Source organism: Scyliorhinus canicula, chromosome 21, assembly GCF_902713615.1.
Source record: "Scyliorhinus canicula chromosome 21, sScyCan1.1, whole genome shotgun sequence".
Lineage (NCBI taxonomy): Eukaryota > Metazoa > Chordata > Chondrichthyes > Carcharhiniformes > Scyliorhinidae > Scyliorhinus > Scyliorhinus canicula.
The window spans coordinates 54,301,057-54,316,023 of NC_052166.1; the positions used below are offsets into that span (position 1 = coordinate 54,301,057).

At 48.3% G+C, this 14,967-nt stretch overlaps 1 protein-coding gene across 4 annotated transcripts in view; it reads right to left on the minus strand.

Annotated features, from left to right (window-relative positions):
- The window catches only part of LOC119955847 (TNF receptor-associated factor 2-like), a 54,369-nt gene that overhangs the window by 30,045 nt on the left and 9,357 nt on the right, over window positions 1–14,967 (minus strand). The window lies entirely within an intron of this gene.

The window sequence follows — 14,967 nt, forward strand, 5'->3', positions numbered from 1 at the left end:
AAGCCTACAGCCTACTTGTGACAATAAGCAATTTTCATTTCATTGTCACTTATAGTCATATTATCATGGAGAAAATGGCTTTTCACACATTAAACTAAAGCACATTTTCAAATACTTTTATATGATGGTTTTAATCAGTCTGTAAGAACAACGTTTAAAAACTGACTCATCATCTCCACTTTTTGTCCGTCCCTTCCACACCCTCAGTACCTGCTTTGACAGGTGAGAGTGGGACACCCTGGTCTCAGACTCTTTCTCACCTTCCACTTGAGTTTCCTCCTGATAGTGAATTTCTGGAAATGCAATAGATGCACAAATCTGCATTCAGAGAGTTGGATGGTAAAGCAATACATAGCCCCCACTTCCTGATAATACACTTACATTTTTTAAATAAATATTCTTCTTGGCATTTTCCAGTTTTAACACTTTGACAATTTGACATATAAGCACATAATATTCACAGAGTATGATGTTTCTTATGTACAATTTTACACGTACCTCTTTTATCAGCCCTCCCCCTTTCCTTGCTCCCCCCTCCCCTGTTAATAGGCGGGCTCCCTCCTGGCCCCATCTTTCGTCCTGGGTTTCGTATTGTTATATGTCTTTCCATCATTTTGTGATTCCGGCTGTTATCCTTGTGGGTTTACTGGGGGGAGGGGGCTCTCTTTCCATGTCCCTCCCTGATACTCCCTTGGGTTCCTTCCTTGCCTTAGCCCCCCCCCCCCTCCCCCCCCCCAGTTCCTCTCTGTTCTGTGCCTTCTTGTCTGCCCTCATCGGTCCCCCTCCCCCTTTCTTCCTATCTGGCATTGGCTTCGTACAGGTCTTGGAACAGGCCAATGAATAGCCGCCACACTTTGTGGAAGCCCTCGTCCAACCTTTGGATGGTGATATGACTTACTTTTAAGATAAAAAAGTTTGTCAAAATGGATTTGATTTGTCATTATTATTGCACATTGTCATTATTATTGCACAAGCAAAAAGCACCAAAGTGTCTCTTGACAATTTGCTGGTTTATTCAGTAAATACGCAAGGCAGCACGGTAGCACAGTGGGTAGCACTGTGGCTTCACAGTGCCAGGGTCCCAGGTTCGATTCCCCGCTGGGTCATTATCTGTGTGGAGTTTGTACGTTCTCCCCGGGTGCTCCGGTTTCCTCCCACAGTCCAAAGATGTGCAGGTTAGGTGGATTGGCCATGATAAACTGCCCATAGTGTCCAAAATTGCCCTTTGTGTTGGGTGGGGTTACTGGGTTATGGGGATAGGGTGGAGGTGTTAACCTTGGGTAGGGTACTCTTTCCAGGAGCTGGTGCAGACTTGATGGGCCGAATGGCCTCCTTCTGCACTGCAAATTCTATGTAAATGCCATTTTATTGTATGCAATTTAGTCTCCACATTTACCTACTTAATATCAGAGACTACACTTCAAAAGAACTGCATTGACTGTAAAGCAATTTGAGACATCCTGAGATTGTGAAACACACTGCAATAATGCAAGCATTTTCTTTAAACAAAAATCTATTTGTCAGCACATGTGGAAGTAAAAGGGTTCATGTTACTATTTGATAAAGAACAAGAGGTTCTCTTGCATAGAACTCTGCATTCAAATCACCCAGTAAAATAGATTGCATAGTGATTCATTCATTTTCTTAAACCTTGGTACACAGCATTAGCCTATAGAACAACAATGGCTTTACTTGAAGAGCAATTCATTGCTATTAGGCACTCTGGGGTGTGATAGGACATTGTATAAATACAATTTCTTATTTTTTATTTTAAAAATTAATTACGAGAACATGATATTTTCAGTAAGAAGTCTTACAACACCAGGTTAAAATCGAACAGGTTTATTTGGAATCACGAGCTTTCAGAGCGTAACTCCTTCATTAGGTGAGTGAAGAGATACAAACACAGCATATACAGGCAAAGCCAATGATGCAAGTCTTTGAATACAGAACACACATTGCCAACGCTGCTCAGAAGCTTGGCTCCTCTGCTGGCATTGGAAGCAGATTTAAGCATAAACCCAAAAGGACCCTATATTGGAAAATTGTGCTATATGATCCTCAGTGGTGGAATCCGAGGACACCCCACAGATGACATGAAGCCTTCCTCACTAAACAACAAGAGTATAGAAGATGGCATAATTCTGTAGGGAGACCTAGTAGTTGCCTCCTGCTCAGGTCAGCACCCAGTCCAGACAGAATGATACAATGACCACCCCGGGGTATCCAAGGAGCTACATCTGGTGACCCCCGCGGGCTCAGTGCAGACATCGAGATCCTCATGCCAGGAGAACCAGGGGGCGCAATTCTCCGCACTTACGACGGTCTCACAAACACACCTGGTCTGGCCGTTCGTAAAAACGGCCGTAAAGTCCCGATCTTGGCAACCATGGCACCGATTGGCACGGCAGTATCACGGCCGTGCCAAGGGTGCCATGGGCCCGCGATCGGTGGGCACCGATCGCGGGCAGCGGGTCCGATTCCCGCGCACTCTTTGTCCTTCCGCCGCCCCGCTGTATCACTTCGCGGGGCGGCTGAGGGGCATCCCGGCCCGCGCATGCGCGGGTTTCGCGCAAATGCGCGATGACGTCATCCGCGCATGCGTGGGTTGGAGTCTTCCAATCCGCGCATGCGCGGCTGACGTCATGTGACGGGTCAGCCGGCGCAAACTCTGGCAAGCGGGCTTAACGAAATTCGTTAAGCCCGCGATGCCGGAGTTCACGGCCACGGCATACTAGCCAGAATCGGTTCCCGGTCGGGAGGGGGAGGCTGGCGTCAAATCCGCCCGGTTTTGACACCAGCCTTACGATTTCTCCCTGTCTGGGAGAATCGCGCCCAGGGTATATGATGATCGTTGAGCAAACCTATTTTGCTCTGTGAACAGAGTGAACATGGACCTTTCGCTAAGCCTCAGGTTATTTTGTATCAAATTCTTCAATCAAACCAATTAACGATAAAATTACAAACTCTTTAACACCTTGATGTATGACAATATCCAGCAGTCAATGAACTAAAATAAATGTTGTGGAAATATGCACAAATTTGACAAAAAGACAAAACCATTATCATTGCAGCTCTACACAAATCAGGAAAAGATCATTAAAAATTATTTTAAAAGGAAACGTGTGTTTTCCTCACAGAAGGGGAGATAAACATAGAGAGGGATAAAAGAGTGAAGTGAAATAAAAATAGGAATATAATTAACTTGCTAAAGAAAAGTTGTTTTCCATCTGAAACCTGGACGATGAGCTTCACTGAAGTATTCAGCTACTGGGGCATTATTTATAAGTGTTCTTGTAAGTGGCATCTTTTGGGCCCAAAGATATCTTTAACCTTAACTGGAAAAGGTACTTTAAATTCACCAGTGACTGCCTGATGTAATGAGATGGATGTCACCATCTTCAGGAATCTGCACTTACATCTGAAACACTGTAATGCATGAACAAGATTATGTCGTTCTCCCATAATTCAGCATTCACTGAATTATATTATTGCAGTCAGGCTATTTCCCTCTTGGCAGACACTGAGTGTTACATTATTTATGAAGGAAGTAAGAATTGTTGCAACTTCTCCCATTTACGTGTTTTGAGATATTTTGAGATATTAAAAATTCAGAAATCCTCGGCTAGATTGGTTGGCCAAATCTTCATGGGCTCTTGCTAAGTTGCAGTTAAAGAACATAGGAACATGAAATAATGATGTGTTATTTTGTCCTTGAGCTGAGATGCTGAGGCAACATAATAATCAATAAGATATTTCACTTAATGAAAAATATCAGGGGTGGGGTTCTCTGATCCTGAGGCTAAGTGTTGATGCCGTCGTAAACAGGCCCCCAGGAGCAGTGATGCACGGGACTGGAGCTCCAGCTGCCGAGACCGGCGTCAAACAGGTGGCGCGGGTCTGCGCATGCGCGCTGCAGCTGGTGCGAACTCGCGCATCTGCACTGGCTTCTTTCTCCGCGCTGGCCCTGATGCAATATGGCGTAGGGCTACAGGGGCTGGCGCGGAGTTAAAACAGGCTCCCACCAGGAGAGGCTGGCCCGCCGATCAGTGGGCCCAATCACAGGCCAGGCCACGGTGGAGGCCCCTCCCAGGATCGGATCCCCCTTTCCCCCCACCAGGCCGCACCCCTGCAGGATGGACGCCGAGGTCTCGCCGGGTAGACCACATGTGAATGGCGCCGGCGGGCCGCGAGCTTTCTTGGCGGCCATCCCGGGCGGAGAATCGTGGGGGGGGGGGGGCACGTAGAGTGGCCCCCGACCGGTCACCGGAGAATTGGCGGACCGGCTTCGGGGCGTCGTTGCATGAATTGCGCCCAGCCAGGATGGGGATATTTGTGGAGCTGCCTACTCCAGTGAGTTGTTTAATTGTCCACCATGATTCATGGCTGGATGGGGCAGGACTGCAGAGCTTAGATCTGATCCATTGATTGTGGAATTGCTTAGCTCTGTCTATTACTTGCTGCTTATGCTGTTTGCCATGCAAGTAGTCCTGTGTTGTAACATCCTCAGGTTGACACTTCACTTTTAGGTATGGCTGGTGCTGCTCCTGGCATATCCTCCTGCATTCTTCATTGAACCAGGGCTGATTCACTGAACTTGGTGATAATGGTACAGTGGGGGATTGGATTGGATTTGTTTATTGCCACGTGTACCGAGGTACAGTGAAAAGTGTTTTTCTGCGAGCAGCTCAACAGATTGTTAAGTTCATGAAAAGGAAAAGAAATAAAAGAAAATACATAATAGGGCAACACAAGGTACACAATGTAACTACATAAACACCGGCATCAGATGAAGCATTCAGGGGTGTAGTGTTAATGAGGTCAGTCCATAAGAGGGTCGTTAAGGAGTGTGGTAACAGTGGGGAAGAAGCTGTTTTTGAGTCCGTTCGTGTGTGTTCTCAGACTTTTGTATCTCCTTCCCGATGGAAGTAGTTGGAAGAGTGAGTAAGCCGGGTGGGAGGGGTCTTTCATTATGCTGCTCGCTTTCCCCAGCAGAGGGAGGTGTAGGTGGAGTCAATGGCTGGGAGGCAGGTTCGTGTGATGGACTGGGCTGTGTTCACGGATAGTGCCAGGCCATGAGGTTACAGATTGTTGGTGAATACAATTCTGCTGATGGTAGCCCACAGCGCCTCATGGATGCCCAGTCATGTTTGAAATCTATCTCATTTAGCACCATGGTAGTGCCACACAACACGATGGAGGTTATCCTAAATGGGAAGTCAGGACTTTGTCTCCACAAGGACTGTGCGGTGGACACTCCGACTGATACTACCATGAACAGAGACATCTGTGGCAGGCATGTTGATGAGGATGAGGTCAAGAGTGTTTTCCCTCACGTTGGTTCTCTCATCACCTGTCGCAGACCCAGTCTAGTAGCTGAAGGATAATTTTACAATACGTCAAACATCTCTTGGTCAGTTCTTTGTACCGATGGAAGGTGACAGCTACTGTTTCCTCATAATAATAATTACATTGTATATCTTGTTGCCCTATTATGTATTCTCATGTATTTTCTTGAATTTTGTTTAATTCCCTTTTCTTTCATGAACTGAATGATCTGTTGAGCTGCTCGCAGAAAAATACTTTTCACTGTACCTCGGTACACGTGACAATAAACAAATCCAATCCAATCCAATCCAATTACTTTTTATGAAGAGTTTAGTTTCAATACAAGCTCACACCAGCATCCTGGTCTCATAATAAACTTTTCAGGGTTTATTGAACTGTCCTCCTATTGTAAAGAACATTTATCACAGAAACCTAGCTTGCCTTTTGAGGCACCAATGATTTAAAGAAAAGTAGTCTGGGCTGACATGAACTGAAGTCTCAGATGATAAAGTAGTGTTTACACTTAGATTACCATCTACTCCTCAAAGCACCTTGTTCTAATCCAACATAATTGTTTCTGAGAGAACATCCCAAATCTATTTGCTCATCGTGACACAAAAAACATGCAGTTGAAATGTAGAGGGCAGGTATTTCACTTCAGAAGAACAAGACCAAATATAAAACTAAATCATAGTCTTTACAGTGCAGAAGGAGATCATTCAGCCCATCGAGTTTACTGGCTCTCTGTAAGAGAATTCTACCTAGCCCCAGTGCCCTGCCCTTTCCCTGTAACCTTGCACCTTATTTATTTTCAGAAAGAAATCCAATTCCCCTTTGAATACCTCGATCAAACCTGCCCCATCACCCTTTCAGGAAGCTCTTCCCAGATTCTAACCAACCCCGGGGTGGAAAAATCTTTCTTCACATGACTTTTACTCTTTTTGCCGATGATTTTGAATCTGTGCCTTCCTTGTTCTTGATTCTCTCTTGTGAGGGATCAGTTTCTCGCTAATGACCCTATCCAAACCCCTCACGATCTTGTGTATCTCTATTAGAGAAACTTAAGTCCCTATAATTATCTGGGATATACATCTACTCCTCAAAGGCCACTTGGCCCAACTTTTATATTCTACAGAAGTCTCTCCCATTCTAGCTACCTCATCCCACCCTTTCATAACTTCCTAATTTATTTTCCCTTGTGTACTTGTCAAGTTTCCTTTTAAAAGAATCCAAGCTATTTACCTCAATCACTTGTTGAAGTACCAAGGCCCACATTGTAATCCCTCTATAAGTAAGGAATCTTGCTGTATTTCTCCATTAGATTTATTAGTAACTATCTACTATGTATAGACCCTAATCTGGACTCTCCCACAAGTGGAAACATGCCCTCCACATCTACCCTGCCCTAATTTAAATCCCATTTCTAATTTTAATTATTTTTTTTCCCAATTAAGGGGGTTGTGTGGGTGAGACCCATGTAGATAGGGGGAGAATAAAAACTCCACACGGACAGTGACCCGGGGCCAGAATCGAACTCAGGTCCTTGGCACCGTGAGGCAGCAGTTCCAAGTACTGCTCCACCATACACCCCCCCCCCCCCCCCCCCCCCCATTTCTAATTTTTGACTTTGATTGGGTCAATAATTCAGGAGGATGGTTTTAAGGGAGTGACATCTTCAAGAATTGTTCAAAACTCACAAGCAATTGTCTGCCTGTACTCCAGACCTTCCTCTACTCCACCCTGCCCCAAAGGGTGATGTTTTGTGGTCAAGAAAGAAAAAAGACCTGGGAAAAAACAGATTAAAAAACAAAGGTATTTACTTGGCAAAAATGTAAATTAATGCAATTCTTTTTCTTTCTGTTTTTATAAATTTAGAGTATCCAATTATTATTTCCCAATTCAGGGGCAATTTAGCATGGCCAATCCATCTAACCTGCACACCTTTGGGTTGTGGGGGTGAAGCCCACGCAGACACGGGGCGAATGTACAAACTCCACACGGACAGTGACCGAGAGCCGGGATTCGAACCCGGATCCTCAGCTCTGTAGGCAGCAGTGCTAACCACTGCACCACCATTCCGCCCAAACAAATGCAATTCTTAACTCGTATTCTTAATTGCAAAAAGCACTTGGCTGTGTTTTTTTAAAAAATATATTTTATTCTCCATTTTCACATTTTCCTCCAAAATTCCCACCCCACCCCCAAACAGTGAATGGTAACAAATACAAAGTCAATCCCCTTAACAATAACAACGATCCCAGCCTCCCACCACCCCAAATAACGGCCCACCTGTCAATATCTGCATCCAATAAAACAAACCCTCCCACGGTGGAAACAAAAAACAAAGGAGAAAAAGAAAAAGGATTCCGGGACCGCCCATGGTCACCATAGAGTCCACTCCTCCACACCACCCCCCCCCCCCCCCCACCCCCACTACACTCAATGCCATCCAACCTCTGAAAGAGTGCCGTACATGATACCCAAGTGTTTTAAAACACCTCCCAACCCCCCCCCCCCCCAACCCCTCCCCTCCACTGCCTCTTGTAAAACTCTTTCCCCCAACCTCAGTTCCTTCCCCCCAACTTTCCACCCCGGCTAGATCCCTCAGACCCTGTTCTGCCAGGCTCTGATGGCCGCAGCCCCTTTCCCCGTCTCACTCCCATCACTGGCCGGCTTAAACCGGCCAGCGCGGAGGCCCCCGCCCGGGTCCCTTTCCCCTTGTCCGGCCCGAAGAAAGCCCAGAAATCCCCTTTTAGCACACAAACCCCGCATATCCACCTACACCCCAAAGAGCCCTCACTTCGAGTGAAAGTTCCCTTGTCCAAATATATACAACATTGGCTCCTTTAGCCCACACACCCGCACGCAGTGAAACAAAAAAGAAGAAAATACAGTCCTGAGGTTACATTGGCACATGGCCATTTCTCAATTTCTCAGTTCTGCCACAGTCCTTCTGCCTTTGCAAACTGCTTCGCTGCTTCCGCTTTTCCAAAATAAAAGTCCTTGAGCTTATAAGTCACCCTCAGCTTCGCTGGATATACAATGCCGCACTGCACCTTGCTGATGTACAGTGCCCTCTTCACCCGGTTGAAAGCAGCCCGCCTCCTCGCCAGCTCCACCGTAAAGTCCTGGTATACACGTATACCAGCTCCAGCCCACTGCACCACCCGCTTCTGCTTGGCCCAGCATAGGACCTTCTCCTTCACACTGTACCTACGGAAGCACAGAGTCACTACCCTTGGCGGCTCACTCGCCTTTGGGACAGGCCTCCACAACCGATGAGCCCGATCCAGTTCATATTGGGAGGGATCGTCCCCCTTCCCCAATAGTTTCGCCAGCATCGCAGCAAAATACTCAGTCGGCCTCAGCCCTTCAACTCCTTCGGGCAGCCCCACAATTCACAAATTCTGTTGCCTGGATCTGTTTTCCAGGTCTTCCATTTTCCCTCGTAGATCCTTGTTAATCTCCATCACCTTCCGCATCTCCTTCCCCATCGAGGTAAGTTGATCACCGTGCTGCAATAATGTCTCCTCCACTTCCTTCAGCGCCTCCCCTTGCTCCCGCACCTCCACCACTGCGCTCGCCACCGCCGTCGTCACCGGGGAAATTGCCTCCTCCACCAGCGCACTCAAAACCTCCCTCATCTCCTTCCTCATTGTCTCCATGTATTTTGTAAACTGCCTTTCGAATTCTGCAGCCATCACCCTACCCTAGTCATTTCTTCAGCCGTGAGCAATGCGGCCTCCCCTGGTGCTCCAGCCTCCATTTTCCTTGGTGACCCCGCGGTGACCTTTCCACTCCCTGACAGACCTTCAGCTGTTTATTTTACGGACGTTTTTTTGCTCACCCTCGACATTTTCCTTTACTGTGCCTTCACTGTGCCTCCTCTGTGGCTTCTCCCTGCTTTTGCCGCCTCCGTGGACCCTGGGACCGGACTTAAAGCCCCGAAAATGCCATTCCCGAACGGGAGCCCTCCATTGTGCGGCTGCCTCCCGCCCGCCGTCACCGGAAGTCCTCACTTGGCTATGTTTTAATGCAGAATTTACAAATTACAGTGTATTTCCACCTTCTTCACTGCATTATTCTACCTGCTGTCTACATACAACAAAAATATGTGGTTATGTCCAATTGTGGAAAAACGACAGGACATATGTGAATAATTAATACCAAATAAATTCGACTGAAAGTTATACCCAAAGACTATTACAGCATTTAATCAAATATTTCACTTGCAGCTTTCTAAACTCTTGAATCGCCACTCATCTAAATGTATCCTGAATTTAGAATTACAGGAAAGATTGTTATAATGAAGTAGATTATGGACAGGACAGATTAAATAGTAGTCATTTGAATTAATTGTGCAATTACACATTTTTTTAATAAAGATAGAATTATGGAATTATAGAGTTCCTACAGTGCAGAAAGAGGCCATTCAACCCATTGAGTCTGTGCCCACCCACCAAACGAGCCCCCCACCTAGGCCCATTCCCCCACCGTATCCCAGTAATCCCACCTAGCCTTTGGACAATTTAGCATGGCCAATCCAATTCATTGCAAGAGGTTTCGAGTACAGAAGCAGAGTATAGTTGCTTCAATTTTACAGTGCCTTGGTGAGGCCACACTTGGAGTATTGTGTGCAGTTTTGGTCTCCTTCTCTGAGGAAGGATGTTCTTGCTCTCGAGGGAGTGTCGCGAAGGTTTACCAGACTGATTCGAGGGATGGCGGGACTGTCATATGAAGAGAGATTGACTAGGTTGGGATTGTTCTCGCTGGAGTTCAGAGGAATGAGGGGGGATCTCATACTTATAAAATTCTAACAGGACTAGACAGGGTAGATGCAGGAACTTGTTACCAATGATAGGTATGTCCAGAGCAGGGGTCACAGTCTGAGGATTCAGGGTAAACCATTTTGGACAGAGATAAGGAGACACTTCTTCACACAAAGAGTGGTGAGCCTGTGGAATTCATTGCCACAGGAAGTATTTGGTGCTAAAAGTTTGAATATATTCAAGAGGTGGTTAGATATAGCACTTGGGGAGAATGGGATCAAAGGCTATGGGGGGAAAGCAGGATTAGGCTATTGAGTTGGATGATCAGCTATGATCGTGATGAACGGCGGAGCAGGCTCGAAGGACCAAAAGGCCTCCTCCTGCTCCTATCTTCTATGTATCTATGTATCCACCTAACCTGCACATCTTTGGACTGTGGGAGGAAACCGGTGCACCCGGAGGAAACCCACAAAGAAACGGGGAGAATGTGCAAACTCCATACAGACAGTTGCCTGAGGTTGTTGTTTGACTGTCACTGGGCTAGTAATCCACAAACCCAGTGTAATGATCTGAGGATCCGTGGCAGATGGTGAAATTTGAATTAAATGAATTAAAAAGCTAATGGTGACCAAGAAACCTTTGTCGATTGTTGTAAAAACATATCTGGTTGACTAATACCCTTTAGGGAAGGAAATCTGCCTCCTTACCTGGTCTGGCGTACATGTGCCTCCAGATCCACAGCAATGTGGTTGACTCTTAAATGCTCTCTGAAATGGCCCAGCAAACCATTCAGTTGAAGGGCAATTAGGGATGGGCAATAAATGCTGGCCCCAGCCAGAAGCTCCCACATCCCATGAACAATTTTTAAAACATTGCCATTTGTTTGATTAATCAAAATTGTTGTTCCCATTCTTCTGTGACTTCATGTATTTTGAGGTAATGTATAATCTCCCAAAGGATTGCAACCAGGCATAATATCATTGTGGAAGTGGCATTGTAGATTGATGAGACACTTCTGTTTTGTTTAGCAATTACTGTTGGATTTAATCACAGACATATCCTAAATCTAATAGTGTGGACTATAAGTAGTGGCCTGTTTCGCTGCTGTGAATTCTATGTAATGTAATGTTTGCATTCATATGGGCAGTTTCTAAACCACCTGGGGTACTTGTGCTAGTCGATATTAGAGGTATTACGGTACCTAGGTTGGAGGTACCTGATGCTGTAAGATCATTGGTGTTGGAGGTACCTGATACTGTAAGATCATTGGCGAATCCTGCCTGCTGGATCCACCCAGTAAGGCAGAGTATAAGAGTCTGTGTTTCCCTAGCTGCTGCATTCTGTACCGATCATAGATAATCATAGAATTTACAGTGTAGAAGGAGGCCATTCGGCCCATTGAGTCTGCACCGGCTCTTGGAAAGAGCACCCTACCCAAGGTCCACACCTCCACCCTGTCCCCATAACCCAGTAACCCCACCCAACACTAAGGGCAATTTTGGACACTATGGGCAATTTAGCATGGCCAATCCACCTAATCTGCACATCTTTGGACTGTGGGAGGAAACCGGAGCACCCGGGGAGAAAGTGCAGACTCTGCACAGACAGTGAGCCAAGCCAGGAATTGAACCTGGGACCCTGGAGCTGTGAAGCAATTGTGCTAACCACAATGCTGCCGTGCTGCCCATAATAATCGCTTATTGTCACAAGTAGGCTTCAATGAAGTTACTGTGAAAAGCCCCTAGTTGCCACATTCCAGCGCTTGTTCGGGGAGGCTTGTACGGGAATTGAACCCGCGCCGCTGGCCTTGTTCTGCATTACAAGCAAGCTAGCTGTTTAGCCCACTGTGCTAAACCAGCCCCTAAAAAATGAAAGTGGAGAATGTGGGAATGTACCTGCGCTGTTGGGGGAAACATCTAGTTCTGGCTCTGGCTGGAGTGTTTCAACGGAAACATCAGGACGGCCACAACTACACCCACGGAGGACCAGAAACTGCAAGTTCTCCACTCAAGGGTGAGCCCAGAAATCTACACGCTCATCAAAGACGCGGACGGTTCCAAGGCCGCGAAGACCCTGTTGAAAGGACACTACATCTGCCCAGTAAATCAGGTTTACGCCTGACAGCTAGCTACAAGACGACAAATTCCGGGGGAATCGCTAGACAAATTCTACCCGGACTGCTGGTACTAGGTAGGAACTGTGACTGTCCACAAGTTTCAGCCAACGGCCACACCGAACTTTTAATCCGGGACGCCTTCGTTGCAGGTATGCTGTCCTCTCAGATACGCCAGCGGCTGCTGGAAAAAGAGATGCTCGGTCTCAAGGAGACACGGGCCCTCGCAAGCTCCCGCAACGTAGCCTCCCACAATGCCCGAGCGTATGTCCCCGACCACACGGCAGCCCCATGGGCAGTGTGGACCCCACCCGCAGCCGATTCCGACGCATCCCCCAACCCCCCACAAGCTTGTGCCGCGCGGCTGCCAGGCAGCCCCGGGGGGGCCCCGATGTTATTTTTGCGGGCAAGCCAAGTACCCCCCGGCAACACTGCCCGGCCCGCTCCGCAACTTGCAAGGGCTGTGGAAAAAAAGGGGCATTTCGTGGTGGCTATGCCAGGCCCGGGCGGTCGCCGCTGTCTCCGGGGGTGAACCGGGGCCGCCGCCATTACTCTCATCGCAGGCCACGTGCGGCCTGTGGCCGCTGCCATTTTTAATTCCGCGAGCCACGTGTGGACCACGGGCGCCGCCTTCTTGTTCCCCAGAGACCACGTGCGATTCAGGGGCACCGCCATCTTGCCCACCCCCGGCCATGTACGACCAGTGGGCGCCGCCATCTTGGCTGGAGTCTCAAGAGCCCGATTCGGATGACCGCACACCGCCCGAGGAATCCCATCAGCTTCTGCCACGACTTGCCCTGGTGACTCTGGACCAGTCTCGGCCCCAAACTCTTTCGACCGCTACGATGACTGTACTCATCAACGGACATAAGACATCCTGCCTGATGATCCCAGGGAGCACAGAGAGCTTTATACACCCCAACACGGTAAGGCGCTGCTCCCTCCCTATACACCCAGTTAACCAGAGAATCTCCCTGGCCTCCGGGTCTCACTCTGTAGAGATCAAGGGGTACTGCATAGCTAACCTCACTGTCCAGGGAAGAGAGCTTAAGAACTTCCGACTCTACGTCCTCCCTCACCTCTGCACTGCCATACTCCTGGGATTGGACTTCCAATGTAACCTCCCGAGCCTAACCTTTAAATTCGGCAGCCCTATACCAGTGAGGGGCACTGTCTGCAGTCTCGCAACCCTCAAGGTCGACCCGCCTTCCCTTTTTGCAAACCTCACCCCGGATTGCAAACCCGTCGCCACCAGGAGCAGACAGTACAGTGCCCAGGACCGGACCTTCATTAGAGCGGAAGTCCAGCGGTTACTGAAGGAAGGTATTATCGAGGCGAGCAACAGTTCCTGGAGAGCTCAAGTAGTGGTTGTAAAGACCGGGGAGAAGCACAGGATGGTCATCGATTATAGTCAGACCATCAACAGGTATACGCAGCTCGACGCGTACCCTCTCCCCCGCATATTTGATTTGGTCAATCAGATTCCACAATACAAGGTCTATTCCACAGTGGACCTCAAATCCGCCTACCACCAGCTCCCCGTTCGCCCGGACGATCGCAAGTACACTGCATTTCAAGCAGATGGGCAGCTCTACCACTTCCTGAGGGTTCCCTTCGGTGTTACAAATGGGGTCTCGGTCTTCCAACGGGAGATGGACCGAATGGTTGACCGGTACGGTTAGTGGGCCATATTTCCGTACCTCGACAACATCACCATCTGCGGCCACGACCAGCAGGACCACAACACCAACCCCCGCAAATTTCTCCATACCACCGGTCTCCTTAACCTGACCTATAACAAGGAGAAATGTGTATTCAGCACCGATCGTCTAGCCATCCTCAGCTACGTAGTGCACGATGGAGTCATAGACACAGACCCCGAACGCGTGCGCCCCCTCATGGAGTTCCCCCTCCCACACTGCTCCAAGGCCCTGAAACGTTGCCTGGGGTTTTTTTCATATTACGCCCTGTGGGTCCCCAATTATGTGGACAAGACCCGCCCACTAATCCAATCCATGGTTTTCCACCTGTCAGCAGAGGCCCGCCAGGCCTTCAGACGCATAGAGGCAGACATTGCAAAGGCCACGATGCAAGCAATCGATGAATCCCTTCCCTTCCAAGTCGAGAGCGACACATCCGACGTAGCTCTGGTGGCCACACTCAACCAATAGGGCAGGCCTGAGGCCTTCTTCTCACGCATTCTCCATGCCTCCGAAATCCACCATTCCTCCATTGAAAAGGAGGCCCAAGCCACAGTAGAAGCTGAGCGTCATTGGAGGCATTACCTGGCCGGCAGGAGATTCGCGCTCCTCACTGACCAACGATCGGTAGCTTTCATGTTCGATAATGCACAGCGGGGCAAGATAAAGAAAGATAAGATCTTACGGTGGAGGATCGAGCTCTCCACCTACAACTACGAGATCTTGTATCGTCGCGGGAAGCTAAACGAGCCTCCTGATGCCCTATCCCGCGACACATGTGCCAACGCACAAGTGGACCGACCCTGGACCCTCCACGATGACCTCTGCCACCCGGGGGTCACTCGTTTCTTCCATTTGATCAAAACCCGCAACTTGCCCTACTCCATCGAGGATGTCAGGTCCGTCACCAGGAACTGCCAAATCTGCGCGGAGTGCAAGCCGCACTTCTACCGGCAAGAGAAAGTGCACCTGGCCAAGGCTTCCTGCCCCTTTGAACGCCTCAGCATGGACTTGAAAGGGCCCCTTTCCTCCACCGACCGCAGCATGTACTTCCTGA